Below are 17208 nucleotides of genomic sequence, written 5' to 3'. Positions count from 1 at the left end.
GTGCAATTTGGGTTCTGAGACAGAGTTCCACCTTAGAGGTGAAGCTAACACAGAGACTATGGGGACGAAATGAATATATCTTGCTTGTTATAAAGATATGAATTTTATAAACATGGTCATATTCACTCAAAGTCTACATGTGATTTTGATTCTGTCTCTTACTCTGACTACCATCACATCATGTTCCCATTTATAAGGAAGGCTAGTTTTCTCTGTTCCTTAAGTATACCAGGTTGTGTCAAGCACTCTATATACTACATATCTCACTGCATTCTACTGGGCTCTCTGGACATGTACGTTTCCTAGAATCTAAAACAGTAATTTGGATTATATAATTATTTGGGGGGCATGCATGTCTAGACTATCTTTAACGCTACTTGCTTTGCAACTTCTGTCATCTCTTTGGCTCCATTATTTTGGAGACAGACTAATGTAAAATTTTCATCAGAGTATTTTCAAAGACCCTATGTAGGTGAGTTTTGCCCAGAAGAACTGCACAGAATGAGAAATATTTCCTGGATTGGCAACCTCTATTAGTCTGCCTAACACTAAAACACTCCCCATCCCGGACCCTGAACATTGTCACAGCATTTGTGTGAGATTCACCCCTAATTAATTATCACTTGTCTACTATTCTAACTGTATTTTGCAAACATTGCCTGGTCAAAAAGTTCTTCCTTTATCAACTCTTAGCTAGCACTGATACTTAGTCTTATCACACACTGATTTTTCCTTTACAGCACCTATCAAATGCACAATATTTTTATTCATTTCTGTGCATAGTGGCACACACTTATAATCCTAGTACTCCAGAGGCTGAGACAGAAGGATCACGGTTCACAACCTCAGCTAATTACTGACACCCTTTGCAACTCAGTGAGACCCTGTTTCAAAAATAAAGAATAATAAAAAATGAAGGCTTGGAGTTGTAATTCAGAGGTAGGATACTCCTGAGTTCCATCCCCAATACCGCAAAAAAATGCATAATATCTTAATTTTTATATTTTATTTGTGTCTTTACAGAAGTTTGCCCATTTCACAAATCATGATTTAGTCATTGCTTATTACCCTGCGCCAACAGTAAGAAATAGATAATGAAGTTGGTAATTAGGATAAATTTTCTTACCACCATTTTATGCACAATATACCAAAGATTATTGTAACAGAAGAAACTTAGTGTGAAGAATCAAATAAAAGAAGTATATAATACTGAGAAAAAACATTTATGCAAAACCATGAAAAAAAAAAGAAAAAAATTAAGTGTAACAACAAAAAAGCCAAGTTGCAGACTGGGGTTAAATATGGGTATAGGTTTTCTGTTAAGAGAAAACATTGATTTAATTAGCAACAAATAAAATAACATTACTTTTGCTAGCAGTATTCATTGGCTGAAAAAATATTTTGGGGGATAGTTTGATTTAATTTATAAGCAGAAAAAATTAAATTCAAAGTTTTGGGAAATAAGTTGCACCCATTCCCTGGATCTGTAGCCATAATACAGAAATTAAATACTATAGAAAAAAATGAAAAATATTTCAATGAAGAGGATTAAAGAGAAAAAAGAGAATTATAAAGTGTAATATTATTATGGAAACTACAATAATGAAATGTATTAGACTTGAATATAGAAAGAAAATTTGAATTATAGGGCAGATATAAAAATCTGTGAAAACAAGGAATTAAATACATTTTCGAGGTGGAGGTTTCACTTGAAATTTGAAAGCATTCAATAGAGAATATTATTTCTAATTTTTGAATAATATTTCACTTTTAATATGCATATGAATATTGTTTATTATCTGTGATAATAAAGTAGGAGCTTGTTATTTATAGAAAGCAAATTGTTGAAGCTACATGCAGTACACATACCTGTAATTTCTACTTTGGAGGGTGAGACAAGAAGATTGCAGGTTTGAAGCTAGCCACAGCAACTTAATGAAACCCTCAACAACTTAGTGAGACCTGTTTCAAAATAAAATTGAAGAGGGCTGGGTGGGTAGCCCAAAGGTAGAATGTCTCTGGGTTCCATTACTTGTACAAGAAGGAAGAAAAAGAAGAGAGCTTATATTTTTGGTGCTTCCTTTTTCTCATTATTTAGGATTTAGAAATCACAGTTCAGTAAGCTTGTGAACTTACTGAGAAAAACATTTCTAGCTTAGTGTGGTGGCACAGGTCTATTATCATCCTAGTACTTGGGAAGATAAGACAGGAGAACCGCAAGTCCGTGACTAACTTCAGCATTTTTTTTTTTTTTTTGAGGTACTGGGGATGGAACCCAGGGGCATTCTCCCTTTGAAAACCTCACTTTTTGTCTTTTTATTTTTGAAACAGGGTCTCACTGAGTTGTAAAGGGCCTCACTAAGTACTTAAGGCTGTCTAGGAACCTGAGATCCTCCAGTCTCCACCTCTCCACCTCAAAATGCTGTGATTACGAGCATGATCCACCATGCCAGGAAGCTTCAGCAATTTAACAAGACTTTGCTTCAAAAAATAAAACAGATCCATCTCAAGTTGATTCCTGTTCACAGTGAGAGGTAAGGATTTAGTTCTGTCTTTCTAGAAATGGATAGCCAGTTCTCCCAGCACCACTTGTTGAAAAGGGTGTCTTTTCTCCAGAATATGAGTTTGGCCCCTTTGTCAAAGATTAATTGACTATAGGTGTGTGGATTTGTTTCTGTATCTTCTATTCTGTTCCACTGGTCAGTGTGCCTGTTGTTACGCCAATATCATGTTGTTTTTACTACTATTGCTCTATAGTATAATTTCAAGTCTGGGATTGTGATGCCTCCTATATGGTTCTTGTTGCTGAGAACTGCTTTTACTATTCTTGGTCTTTTCTTTCTTCATATAAAATTTTTGACTGATTTTTCTAGGTCTATGAAGAATGTGGTTGATATTTTAATGGGAATTGTATTGAATCTCTAGATAACTTTTGCCAGAATGGTCATTTTGATGATATTTATTCTGCCTATCCATGAGCAAGGGAGATCTTTCCATCTTCTAAGCTGTTCCTCAATTTCTTTCTTTAATGTTTTATAGTTTTCTTTGTAGACATCTTTTATATCTTTGGTTAGGTTTATTCCTAGGTATTTTATTGGTTTTAAGGTTATAGTGCATAGAATTGTTTTCTTTATTTCTTTCATTGTCGATTCATTGTTGGTGTAAAGAAAAGCCACTGGTTTCTTTAAATTGATTTTGTATCCTTCAACTTTGTTGAATTTGTTAATCGGGCCCAGAAGTCTTTTGGTTAAGTTCTTTGGGTCTTCTAGATAAAAGATCATGTTGTCTGCAAATAAGGATAATTTTAGACCAGAGACTTTGAAGTTATCAGAGAAAAGAACAGGCTCAACACTCCAACATATAGGCACAGGCAGTAAGTTTCTCAACAAGACCTCCAAAGCGCAGGAAATTAAAGCAAGACTTAACAAGTGGGATGGCATCAAACTAAAAAGTTTTTTCTCATTAAAGGAAACCATCAAGAACCTAAAGAAGAAGCCTACAGAATGGGAGAAGATCTTGACCAGCCACCACTCTGATAGAGGGCTAATGTCCAGAATATACAACGATAGAAATGGGCAACTGAACTGAATAGACACTTCACAAAAGAAGAAAAACAAATGGCCAATAGATACATGAAAAGATATCTACATCATTAGCCATCAGGGATATGCAAGTCAAAACTACCCTGAGATTCCATCTAACCCCAATCAGAGTGACAAGCATAAAGAAATCAAACAACAACAAATGCTGGTGAGGATGTGGGGAAAGAGGAACTCTTTTACACCGTTGATAGGAATGCAAAGTAGTTCAGCCACTATGGAAATCAGTGTGGAGATTCCTTAGAAAACTGGGAATAGATACACCGTATGATCCAGCTCTATCACTCTTGGGTATTTTTCTAAAGGGGTTGAAATCAGAGAACTACAGTAATATATGCATACCTATGTTCATAGTTTCCATCGACAGATGAATGGATTGCAAAATTATGGGAAATACACACAATGGAATTCTATTCAGCTATAAAGAAGAACAAAATCATGCCATTTGGAAGAAGATGGAAAGACCTGGAGAGCATTATGTTGACATCAGCCAAGCACAGAAAGAGAAGGGACATAGGTTTTCTCTAATATGCCCAAACTAGGGAGCATTGGGGATATCAGAGGGACTCCACATAAATCCACATAAATAAAGAATGGAAGGATAGGAAAGACAGAAGGCTGAGGTTGATTAATAGAGGAGCTACACCTGAGTATGTGTAAAAGTATGAATATAGCATGGTTAACCTGGACACTCACTGTTGGAAGGGGGGAAGGGGAGAGGAGGAGAGAGGGCATCAAGCATAGTCTAAATGTATACCATTTTCAATGTGTTCCACATATAAATAAAATTTTAAGAAGTAAAAAAAATAAAAAATAAAAAATAAAACATAACTGGGTATGGAAATCAGAGGTAGAATGTATGAGTTCAATATCTAGTATTACAAAAAACAACTTTTTTGCATAGACATGCATTTTTCTATTACATCTTATCATTTAATTGTCACATATGTAAACTAAATATGTTAGTGATTAAATTTGGATTCATTTTTTAAAAGCATGTTATTTAAAATTTTACATTAAGGTGGGCATGGTGGCACACGCTTGTAACCCCAGCATTCGGGAGACTTGAGACAGGAGGATTATTGTTCGTGGACAGCCTCAGCTACTCAGTGAGGCCCTCTGCAACTTAGTGAGACCTTGTTCAAAATAAAGAATAAAAAAAGGGCAGGGCATATAGCTTGGAGGTCAAATGCCCCTGGGTTCCATTCTCAGACCGCAATAAATAAATAAATAAATAAATAAATAAATAAATAAATAAATAATAAAATTTTACATTGAAACTCGCAATGTTCTATAAAGCCAAAGCACTAAAATAATTTTTTAAAAGTTAAAAATTTTTAACTGGGCGTGGTGGCAGATGCTTGTAATCTGTGCCTTTGGAAGGCGGAGACAGGAGGATCACGCAGGTTTGAAGCCAGCTGCCCTGGCTTAAGAGACCCTGTTTCTAAATAAAAAGTATAAAATAGGTTTGGGAGTGTAACCCCGAGGTAGAAGGGCTTCCAGGAACTCCAGTACCACAAAAATAAATAAATAAATAAATAAATAAATAAATAAAATATTTTAATCTAATTGTTTTTATTAAAACTGCAAAATAATTTTCAAAGTTAATTTAAAATAATTCCATATGTAAAAAAACCTTTTGGTGTGTGTGTGTGTGTGTGTGTGTGTGTGTGTGTGTGTGTGTGTGTAGTACTGAGGATTGAACATTCTACCTCTGAACTACACCCCCAACCCTTTTTTTTTATTTTGCAATGTGGTTTTTCTAAGGATTACAGGTACGTGCCACTTCATACAGCAAAATAAAACATTTAATAACATTTACTGAAATTTCTTGAAAAAAAACATATATATATTTGGTGTACTAGGGTTCCTGGAAGCCCTTCTATCTCCAGGTTACACTCCCAGACCTATTTTTATATTTTTATTTGGAAACAGGGTCTCTTAAGCTAGCGTGTGGCTGGCTTGGAACCTGCGTGATTCTCCTGTCTTCGCCTCCCAAGTGCGGGGATTACAAGTGTGCACCACCATGCCAGGCCTACAAAAATAGTTCTTAAAATGCCATTTGGATGTGTTTTACAGGTTATGATATATACTATGTTCTGAAGCATGAAAATATGTGTAAGCAACTATATGCAAGATAATTTGTGTGAGATTTGACTATCTGCATGTACAATAACCCATTGCAATTATATCACAACAGTATTCAGTAACTAGTACAATGTAAAGGGCTATATGACTAATGAACTAAGTTATTAATAGCATTTTTTAAAAATTGAAAACACACCTGAGATTACAAAATGTAAAATGTAAACACTAGACCGTATTTCTCCTAATTTTCCCAATAAAATATTGTCTGAAAAAAAGTTAAATAAAACTAAGTTAAATAAATGAAAATGTTAATGAAATTTAAATTTGTTTAAATTCAGTTCTTAAATGTGTGTATAATAATAACTCAGAATAAGTATGATATGAAAATGCCATTATTAAGTATAAGGGAAATTAATGAGTTGTAGAAAAATTTAGAAACCTCAAAATGCATGCTAAGACTTAAAAATACATGCTGTTCTTTACCACAGAAATGAAATGAACCTGGTAAATGCCATTTGATCAAAAAAGTGACCCAGATCTAGTAAAAGAAAATATTAAATAGAGGATCTAATGAGTCCTTCTCCTCCTGTCCACCCAAATTAAAAGATAGTGCAAATCCATTATTATGTCTTTTTATTCATTTATTTATTATTTATTTATTTATTTATTTATTTATTTTTAAGATTTAAAGAAGTTTATTAGAAAGATAGAAATATAGAAAATAGAAATACAGCTCCATACCAGACTGGCATGGAGGAGTGACTTGAAATGAATACACCCTTATTATGTCTTTTTAATGATATACTTTTTCTGCCATGTCTTCATTTTTATGCTAGTATATAGTGAGTCACTTAAGTGAATATCAGATTAGAGAAAATGAGCCATTAGTAATAAAAATAGGATATGAACTTTAATTTGTGATGTGACAATTAATTCTTCTACATTCATTTTTAGTATTCTGCCTAACTGAATAATTTAAATAATGCAAGTGCTATGTGCATGTATGTCATTAGCACTCTGAACTGCATAAGATGTGAGACTATAATACACCAATACAAGTATATGAAACTAAATAAAGACATTTGACTTATTTTTATACCCCTACAAGTATAGTTTTAGCACCTTATCACTGGAATCATGATAAATTTCTTTAAAATTCCCATCTGGTATCAAATATATGACTTTATTATTTCATAAAATGTAACTTACATTTCTATAAATAGCCATGTAAGAAATGTACTGTGAATCAGATATTAGTTTTTACTCTTCAAGAACTTATTAACAGTAAAGGCTTAATGGAATTTGTGAACAAACCCTGAAACTTCGGTAACTATTAATTAACACTGATTACATTAAAACCCTATATGAGAAATATTGGATTCCTTTTTACATTCAGGCCACAAACTGAATCATTCACATTTGTATTTAGTTGAAGACAAAAATGCTTTGCAGTTATCACTATGAATTTAATAGTACTTAACTGAAATGAACACTTTGTCAAATTTGATTTTCAGAAAATAAACTTAACTTTTATAGATAATTGTGTTCTTTGTCTACTGTATTTTACTTTCAAAATGTTTTTTTTTATTTTTTTATTTTTTTATTTTTTTATTTTTTTGGTGGTACTGGGGTTCCTGGAAGCCCTTCTACCTCTGGGCTACACTCCCAGACCTATATTTTATATTTTTATTTGGAAACAGGGTCTCTTAAGCCAGTGAGGCTGGCTCTGAACCAGCGCGATCCTCCTGTCTCTGCCTCCCAAGCGTGGGGATTACAAACCCCACGCCCAGCTTCAAAATGCTTTTTAAACTTAGTCTACAACTAGAAATAGAGCAAACTGTCATTTATTTTTTCCAGCTGAATACTAACCGCAGAACTTTACAATCCCTAAGGCTATAATAAAAACTTTGTTCATAAAAAGTGTTCACTAAAAATTAAATAAGAAAATTCAAGGAATATTAGCTCTGTTAATTATTTTTGCTTTTTATACTTTTCCTATATTGTCCCTGTCATTGTTTCTCAATTATTTTAATAGAGCCTCCCCTTACTCATTCTACATAGCTATAAATGTTCTTACTAATTTCTCCTAAACCCTATTTTTAAACACATTGAAGAAGGTAGAAGATTTAATCTAATAAAGTTTTGTTGATAGTCTTAGACTTTCTCTTGTTTCAAAGCAACAGGAAAAAAATTCTCCAACTAAAAACATCCATCTTATTCCAAAGTACTTACAATTATTTACAAAAATAAAGCTTGAGTTGATTCATTATAATAAGCATAATGAACATTAGAGTACTAGTTTTATAGAACACTCTAATTCAAAATTGTCACACTAATATTTTAAGTTTTTTGCTTACCAAACCACTTTATCATCTACAGTAAAACCACAGCCTATTTGGTATTTCTGGAATTATCAGAATGGACCATGATATAGTTTTACATTATTAAATAGTATTTCTGTGAGCAGTGTAAAGCAGTTCTTGGCTTGAATAAGCCGTACCTAATACAATCACAGCTTTGATGATGTAATTTGAAAGGTATCATTACAAAACATGATAAAATTAGGAAACTCAGAAAATCAAGATATATAGCTTTCAGTTTAGATGCAGAAACAAAGGAAATGGATCCTGCTCCTGATGCTCAAGTTTCTCTGGGATGCTACAGCATCTCATGCAGATCTCGAGAAAGCTCGATCAGGGGATCCACAATGGCGTAGATCCCCCATGAACTATGTCTAGCACTCCTTTCTTCATAAAATTATTTTAGGATTATTTGGATTAATATATATATAATTGGAATTTTATGTATAAACATTATAACTAAAACTGATGGGCAGCGGCTTGTGAGAGACTCAGGCAGCAAAGATTTTTTCCCAAGGATAAAGTTTGGGCCAAACATTAAGTTCAAACTGCCCTTAGTTTGAGCCACTGTATAAGATTAGGTTTGAGTCAGCCTTGTGAAGTGAGGCAAAGCATACTATGATTATTTAAATGACTGATACCCTTGCCCTAAACTGTATATAAAAAAATAAGACTTTTCCCGTCCTTGGAAATCCTGCTTGCATGGCTATGCCCTTGCTTTTCTGCCAAAAAATAGAGTATACACGTTGTAACAAATCCTGAATAAAATGGAGAAGGTTGAATCTGATTTCGTGTGGCAATTCTTCTCTCATTGACCTTGGCTTCCCTCACCAACACACGAACCTCGACTCTGCTAGGGCTGGACCCCGGCACTGGGACTTGTTTTATTTGCAAAATGAAAATACGTTATTGGCTACACATAAGTTTTTGAAGCAAAAATTATGCATTCCATATTTTATGACAGTGACATTTATCTCCAACATAATTTAATATGCCGCATAGAGATGTTTTTACATGTTAACCATCTTGTTAGAAAGTTAATGTTTCAGTTTGTAAGGTGAAAGCTCTAATGAGACAAAGATAGGTTGGAGTGTGAACTAGAATATTCTTATGCTAAAGAATAAATATTTATTTTAGACGTCAATTTCTTTCTTGTTTTAATATCTATGTTAGTCACCTTCAACATTTCCAGGATGGCTAAAGCACCTATTCGTGTTCAGTATTTTACTATTCTTATAGTCATCCTGATTTCAAATGATGTTTTAATATGGTGACATATATTTTTATTTCTTGTGAGTTATAAATCACATCACACATGGTTAACAGCAAGGTGATCTTTGGAACAAATTTTAGCTTCATAATTATAGCCCCTGACTTTCACTGTCATTTGAAACTGAGTCTAAAAGGCTATCTTATGAAGAGGCCTGCATATTGATTTTCCTAAGGTCTAACAGAAGAGGCTACAGTCCCTTTTGTAACTGCAACAAGCTCTACTTGCCAATATTGATTACTTCAGAATTATACTAAATTGCTATTGTGGAGGCATAATGATGCTGAACGTTTGTGGCCCAGATGATAGGGTAATGTTTAAACACTGTGCCCTGTTCTTTTTAGATTTACTAATAACCTCTTTAATCATTTCTGTTCAAAATACCATGGATTCTGAAGCAGAAACTAGCCTAATGATACAACTAATATATGGAGCATACCATTTAATAATTTGAAAAGAAATAACATCAATTTTTTCCATCCATTAAGCTCTGTGATAATTTTTTTCTAATACTATTTCTAATAACTATAAAATAATTCATAGAAACTTTAATTCTACTGCTTTTTTAAACAAAAGTTGGCTAATTGTTTTTTCTAACATAAATTATATGCTTCAATATATTCATAAACACACACATATATGTATTTATATATAATACATTTTTAATTTAAAATTTGTGGGATTATTTCTTTCCCGGCACCCGCCATCATGGGTCGCGTGTGCACCAAGACCATTGAAGAAGGCGGTCCGGGTCATCATTGAGAAGTATTACACACGGCTGGTCAATGACTTCCACACCAACAAGCGCGTGTGCGAGGAGATCGCCATTATCCCCAGCAAGAAGCTGCGCAAAAGGATCGCAGGTTATGTCACTCATCTGATGAAGCGGATCCAGAGAGGCCCTGTGAGAGGCATCTCCATCAAGCTGCAGGAGGAGGAGAGAGAGAGGAGGGATAAATATGTTCCTGAAGTCTCGGCCCTGGATCATTGAAGTCGATCCTAACACCAAGGAAATGCTGAAGCTTTTGGACTTTGGCAGCCTCTCCAACCTGCAGGTCACTCAGCCTACAGTTGGGATGAACTTCAAAACACCGCATGGAGCTGTCTGAGTCTTTTGCTATGCTATACTATTTTCAATAAACCTGGGACTACCAAAAAAAATGTGGGATTAAGAATGTTGAAATAGGATATCATGTACAAATAGCTCAATATTAAGAATACAAAAAGATTATAATGAAAAATATAGTATCTTACTATAATAAAAATGTTTGGGTTTTTTTTTTTCTTTTTTTCTTTTCTTTTGTGGTACTGGGAATGGAACCCAGGGCCTTCTAACCGTGGACTATATTCCCAGACATATTTTACACTTTATTTGAAACGGGTCTCACTAAGTTGCTGAGAGACTCACTAAGTAGCTGAGGCTGGCTTTGAACCTGTGCGATCCTCCTGTCTCAGCCTCCCAAGCGCTGGGATTACAAGTGTGCACCACCATGCTCAGCATGTAATGAAAATGTTTAAATAACAATCCATCAAATCATCACAAAGATATCATCTGTTACATAGATTGGACCACAGATGTAGAATGGACTTCTATCCTCTACACTAAGAAATATACTACAAATGGAAATTTTTATAAATACATTTAATAAACTTTGCCTTTGGAATTTCAAATATTAGCAACACAGTAGCAGATTGTTAGTTATTGAACCTCCTGTCTGAATGGCTGAAGGAGAGATGTGGCTGGCTGCTGCTGCTGCCCAGAACCACAAGATTATAACATAGACTACTAATGTAGGAAAATATCAAAATTCATTAATCAAAATTTAATTATTACTATATTCCTCTCTAGCTGTTCTAAAGTTGAAAAATAAGTCACATTGTTGAAAAGTGGGTTCCATCTGCAGTTCAAATAAAAATGATTATTTGGGATAATGATCGTCTTTTAATATATATGAGATGCTATACAGAAGAACTTGAATACATTCAAAAGGACTAGATAATAAGAAACATGGTAAAAGCAAATGTGAGCAGTGAAAAATTGTTATAAGCATATAAAAATTAACATTCTTAACCTATATATCTTAAAACATTCTATCTTAAAACAATATATATACATATATATATATATGTATGTATGTATGTATATATATATATATATCCTATTTTAAAACAATATAAGCTCTGTCTCATTTCTGCTAGGAATAGGAATCAGTATAGCTGTTGTTCATTAATAACTTTGGGTATATTTTTCTCAGTCTTACTTCCACTTTTTATTGAATGAGTCCATTTAAAAGCAAAATATTGATTATGGTATAACGATTGTATCATCATTCCTTGGAACTTTAAAATAATGAGTTTTAATTATATCAGTCTGGAAACAACTAAACAGCAATTTTTAAACCAATTATTTTTGTGACCAGCCATGCATTAATTCTTTCAAAGCATTTGTTAGTTATATAATATATGTCCTAGGAAATTGACTGGGCATAGAATGACAATAATACATACCACATCTACAACATAGAACAAAGGTCCCATGGCAGATACATACAACTATATATACGAATAAACAAATAGAATCTATAGGAACTTACTTAAGTATGTCTGGAGAATTCAGACCAAGCTTCCAAGATGAAGTGCTGTTTACTTATTAATGATTTGATTTGCTATGAAAGGACAAGTGCTTGATATTTTTAGTTTTAGAGAACAAATTCAAACCTAAGTTTTTGATAAAAGGCTTTATAAATCCTCAACAGAAATAGCATCACATAAACAGTCCATATGAATGTATTTTAAGCATGTTTGGTATATTTAGAAATTAATATTGATACTAGACACAAAGGTGCACATCTGCGGTCTGAGCTTGTTAGGTTAAGGCAGAAGGATCACAAATTTGAGGGTAGCCTGGGACACTTAGGGAACATCAGTGGTAAAATAAAAAACAGAGCTAAGGATAGAGCTTATGAGAGAGCCTTTTCCAAGTACACCCAAGAACCTGAATTCAATCTTTGGTACCACACACATGTACAATAGAAGGAAGAATGGTTATTATTATTTTCTTTTGCAGTGCTGGGGATGGAACCCAGGAGCATTCTACGTCTGAGCTACACCCCCAGCCCTATTTTTTATTCCTTATTTTGAAACAAGGTCTCATTGAGTTGGAAAAAAGCCTCACTAAGTAGCTGAGGGAGGCAGGCAGGGAACTTGGATCTGCCTGTCTCAGTCTCCCAATTTCTAGAATTAAAAGCATGCACCATCATGCCTGGCTAGAATGGTTAAATTTTAAATGAAATTTCAATACTGTACATAAAACATGTAAATATTCAAAATAAAATAAACATAGAAACTATTTTCAATATTGTTTAGTCTTTAAAAAATTTATTTTGTGATATCTGTCTAAAGTTTTCCTTTAGACAAATGTGCTGTGTTACATGATACTTCTCAGTATATCAATTCACACAAAAACTATTTCATTTATTTCTATAAATCCTTTAACATTATATAATATTTCCATTTTAAGTGAACATCTTGAATCTATGTAGGAATTACCTAGTTGTATTGTTTCCTTAAATGAATAAACTATATTATGGCAGTTTTAGGTTCCCAGGAAAAATGAATGGAATGTTCAGAGTTTCCCTGAACATAAGCAACTTCACACATTCATCTCTCATATTCTTAAAATACACTTAATTCCTTAGATATTAACTTCTGAAAACTAGATTTTTCTCAATAGTTAGAAGCAAATGACATAAATATTCTAACCTTAAACAATGGCTGAAATATATGAATAAACTGTGATTGGATAATTATTTATAACCAGAATGATTGCACTTAAACACATGTCAAAATGACAATTGACATTACTTACAAACTTTTTATTTAAAACTATCTATGTGTATACAAATCAATGGTTTCAAGATTTATCCATCATTTTTCCTATTTATATATATTTTCACATTCATTAAGTGTTCACTTCTTAATGAAGACAAACATTTATAATCTATACTGTGCTTAATATTGCTGGGAACGCAGTATAAAACCCACCTCCCAGATGCTTTAATTCAAGTGTGAAAAACATGGTAAATGAGTTTGCCCTAAAATACCACATAGCATTTTTATAAGAAAATTTAATTTGCATTTATTTCTCTATGTCTATTCAGTATCCTATAGCTAATTTGGATATTGAGAATGTATAATGATCTGAAAACTTATAAGGTAAACTTTATATCTTAGTAGATTTTTTACTTCTTTTTAATCTTATTTTTAACTGATATTTTTCACATCAATTTTCTAAAAAGGTTCAGATGTTCTTACTTGAAAAGAATGTTTGACTTATACTCATTGTGTTTTATTTTTTCACATTCACATTTAATCAATACTCATCTGCGATCTTTCTACTAATTACTTCAACTCCCACTTATATTTGAACAAATTTCAATTCTATTTGGCTTAAATTATGTCACTCACACCATTCTCACTACTGTCATTTCACTAATAAGCATCAAACTTTTGATCTGTATTTGAACTTTAAGTTTATATATTACAAGAAGTCTACAATGTCATTTTCAAATGATCTTTTGTTTTGCATGTAGTTATCTGGTTATTTTCTCTTCATATGGAAACAGTTCTTGTTGATAGAAATTCTATGGCTAAGACATGATTTATATGAATCATTAGTTTGATTAAATATATTATGTCACCATCCAAGCAGGTTAGACTGTCTGCTTCTTAATTCTAAGAATAAATATTTACTATGTAAGTTTTATCCCATGATAACTCTAGATTCCTTAATGTCCTTCAATTTTACCCTGTTTATGCATCATCAGAACATTAAACAGGTACACAAGTGTTTTGTTCTTAGTATTTAAATGGTGCTGGCAAAGAGTTAACACGATTGTTCCCCTTCAGCATGAGAATTTTGACTTTTGTTATATTTCCTAGTTTTGTTTCCCTAGAAACCAGTAAGGATGCTATTTGTCAATTAAGTTACTAAGCAACAATGTTGCTTATGGTAAAATGACCCTTAAATTGTAGGCTAGATTTAAATCAGGCTAATAATGAGTGTTTTATAGGATTAACTATTTTTGAATATTCCAAAGTGTATTAACTTTTGTAAATGGGCATGTGCATTGTGGGGACCCTACAAGACTTTTTGATTGAGTTGAAACAAAAGATGAGGGCTTCTGTGGAACCTGAAGCTTTTAATCAAGGATGGTTTCCACACCTGTAGATTGTGATTTTATCTCTTTATACATAAACTGTAACCTGGAGAGATGACAGCTCACAGATGGCTTTATAGATTGCTACAAGAACTGTTCCAAGACTTCTACTGAGAGGAGCACTGAAGCAACCTTCCTGGTGAGCTGAGCTTTCTGCTTTATATCCTTTAGAGTGGAAAGGTGCCAAACATTTCATACTGTGGTCCTGTGAGCCTGAATGTTCTGTTCAACCTAAAAAGGATGCTTGCTTGGTAGCAGTACTTATGGCACTTGGATTAACTAACAGGCACATTGTAGAATCAATTTTGAGACGCTTCCATTTTACCAGATTCTAAATATCTGTAGAGTTTTCATTTCATGCCATTCTCATTTATTTACATTATATTTGAGAAATATTCACCTATGAAAATCCTTAACAATATAGTTAGGAATAGCCTACAGTTAGACTCACCCAAATAACAGTGTCTTTTTTTTGAATCTTTCTTTTTATACATTTTAATACTATTATGGCATACTATTATGCTACAAGAAATATAGTATGATGTCTCTGCTACCAAGAGAAATTACAGTAAACTGTCACAAAGTTTCTAAGGGCCTACAGAAAGCAGAATAGGAGAGAGAGAAAATGTCACATCTATCTCCCTGCTATAATTGTGGAATAAAATCATATGCCATTATTTGTATGTGTTACAGAAATGGAACCAGACTTTAATTTCACAAAAATAACATAAATGTTGGATAAAAAATTACTCAGTAACTTGAGGATTTTATTCACTATAAACCATCTGGTTATTTTGTCTTCAAATATAATTTATTACCCGCATAAATAATTCATTAAGATTTATTTTTATTCATTATTTCTAAGTCATAATTGGAACCATAACATATGAACAAAAGCATGCATGTTTAGAAAATAAATAAAATATTTGATAACCAGGTCAGAATATTAAAAACTGAATAAATTTCTCTACTTTTAAATAAAAAGTACTCATCAAATGCTGTAATTATGAATTAAACTTTTTAGAATAAAAATTTATTTTATTTTAATAAAAATAACCCTTATAGCATATTTCAATATTTTAGTGTAGTTACAAATTAATCATTTAATTAATTATTGTAGTAAACATGATTCTCACTATTTCATTGTTTTTCTTTTATACTCTTATTCATATATGCTTGGTTTTAACTTTTGAACTACACCTAGAAAAATATTCATAAATAAGCCTTTTTAAAAGATTTAATTCACAGTTTATTACGACATATTTGATAAATATGAGTTATTCTACTTACTTAAAAATGTTCATATATTCATAAATTTCTTACCTGATTACAACTTTTAAGATATATATATTGTCTTGTGTAAATAAATGCTAAAGTTCTGCACTGCAGCTCAGAGAAATAACAAGAAGAGTAGCTTTCAAGTAATGTTTTCTTAGAATATTAGATAGTTTTTCAGTACATTTAAGAGATAATTCATGACATCCTATCGGGAGCTAAGTAAGGTAGCTGAAAAATATCACTTCTAAAGAGATTAGTTTTTTATTTAAGAATATACACATGAAAAGTGGTTCTCATAAGGACAACTTTTCTGTTTTATATAATAAAGCAAATGAGTGTCAGAAGTGCTAAAAATATATATTAAACTCTAGGAATACTTAAGTATGTAAGTAAATGCCTTTCAATCCTTTTGAATCAAAGTTAAGAAATATTTTTGTGAAATAAATAGTAAAAATCATAGTTGTCATTATTATTCTTTTTGTTGTGGAACTGGGGTTCCTGGAAACCCTTCTACCTCCTGGCTACACTCCCAGACCTAATTTTTATATTTTTATTTGGAAACAGGGTCTTTTAAGCTAGCGCGGCTGGCTTCGAAACTGCGCGATCCTCCTGTCTCCGCCTCCCAAGCATGGGGATTACAAGCGTGCGCCACCACGCCCAGCTGTCATTATTATTATTAACATATTATAGTCTATATTTGTATTTTATTTGGCAAACTTATAAATTCAGGTGACGAACTAACAGAATAATTTAATTATTTTTATGAAGAAATTTATTAAACTCATAATAATTAAAACAATACTAATAGCAGATCTCGATATGTGAACAGAAAATCCAATACCACCTTTACTTCATTTTTTTTCTTTTATAATTCAGATTGATCCTATAGAATGAGTCTCTCAAATCCTTGCACCTGAAATTTAGCCAGATATTCAGAACAAATTTATAATTAGTAATAACTGAAAATTAGAGACAAAGAAAAAGAATGACTAATACTATCTCATTTTCAGGAGTAAAAAATAATATAAAATATAAGACTAAATATTCATCAAAATTCTGACATTACCATATATAGAATAATGACAGTATCCAAGAAGACTTAGAAATATAAACGAAAATCACCAAGAACTATAACAAATGTAATAAAATTCAGTTATATCAAACAATTAACATTTTAGTGTTTAAATTGAGAAACAAGGTGAAAGTTTACTTACTTTCTCTCAGCATGACACCTGAAACACTCTCTCTAACCAAAATAGGAAAAATGATAAAATTAAATTAATTAATATAACTGTGCAATAACATGATAAATGGATAAGGAAGACACTTGAATTCATATTCACCTGAGAGATTTTTATTGTGAAAGATGTTCTTTTTTATACTTGGTGGCATGC

General features: G+C 32.4%; 1 pseudogene across 1 annotated transcript; it reads left to right on the top strand.

The window, feature by feature from the left end:
• The first annotated feature begins 10025 nt into the window (after nucleotides 1-10025).
• On the top strand, nucleotides 10026-10426 carry LOC308262864 (small ribosomal subunit protein eS17-like; annotated as a pseudogene). The gene has a single exon. The product of its transcript is annotated as a small ribosomal subunit protein eS17-like (transcript).
• The last annotated feature ends 6782 nt before the right edge of the window (nucleotides 10427-17208 follow it).

This window comes from Muscardinus avellanarius (assembly GCF_963383645.1).
Source record: "Muscardinus avellanarius genome assembly, chromosome: 5".
Lineage (NCBI taxonomy): Eukaryota > Metazoa > Chordata > Mammalia > Rodentia > Gliridae > Muscardinus > Muscardinus avellanarius.
This window is presented reverse-complemented; position numbering and strand designations above follow the sequence as displayed.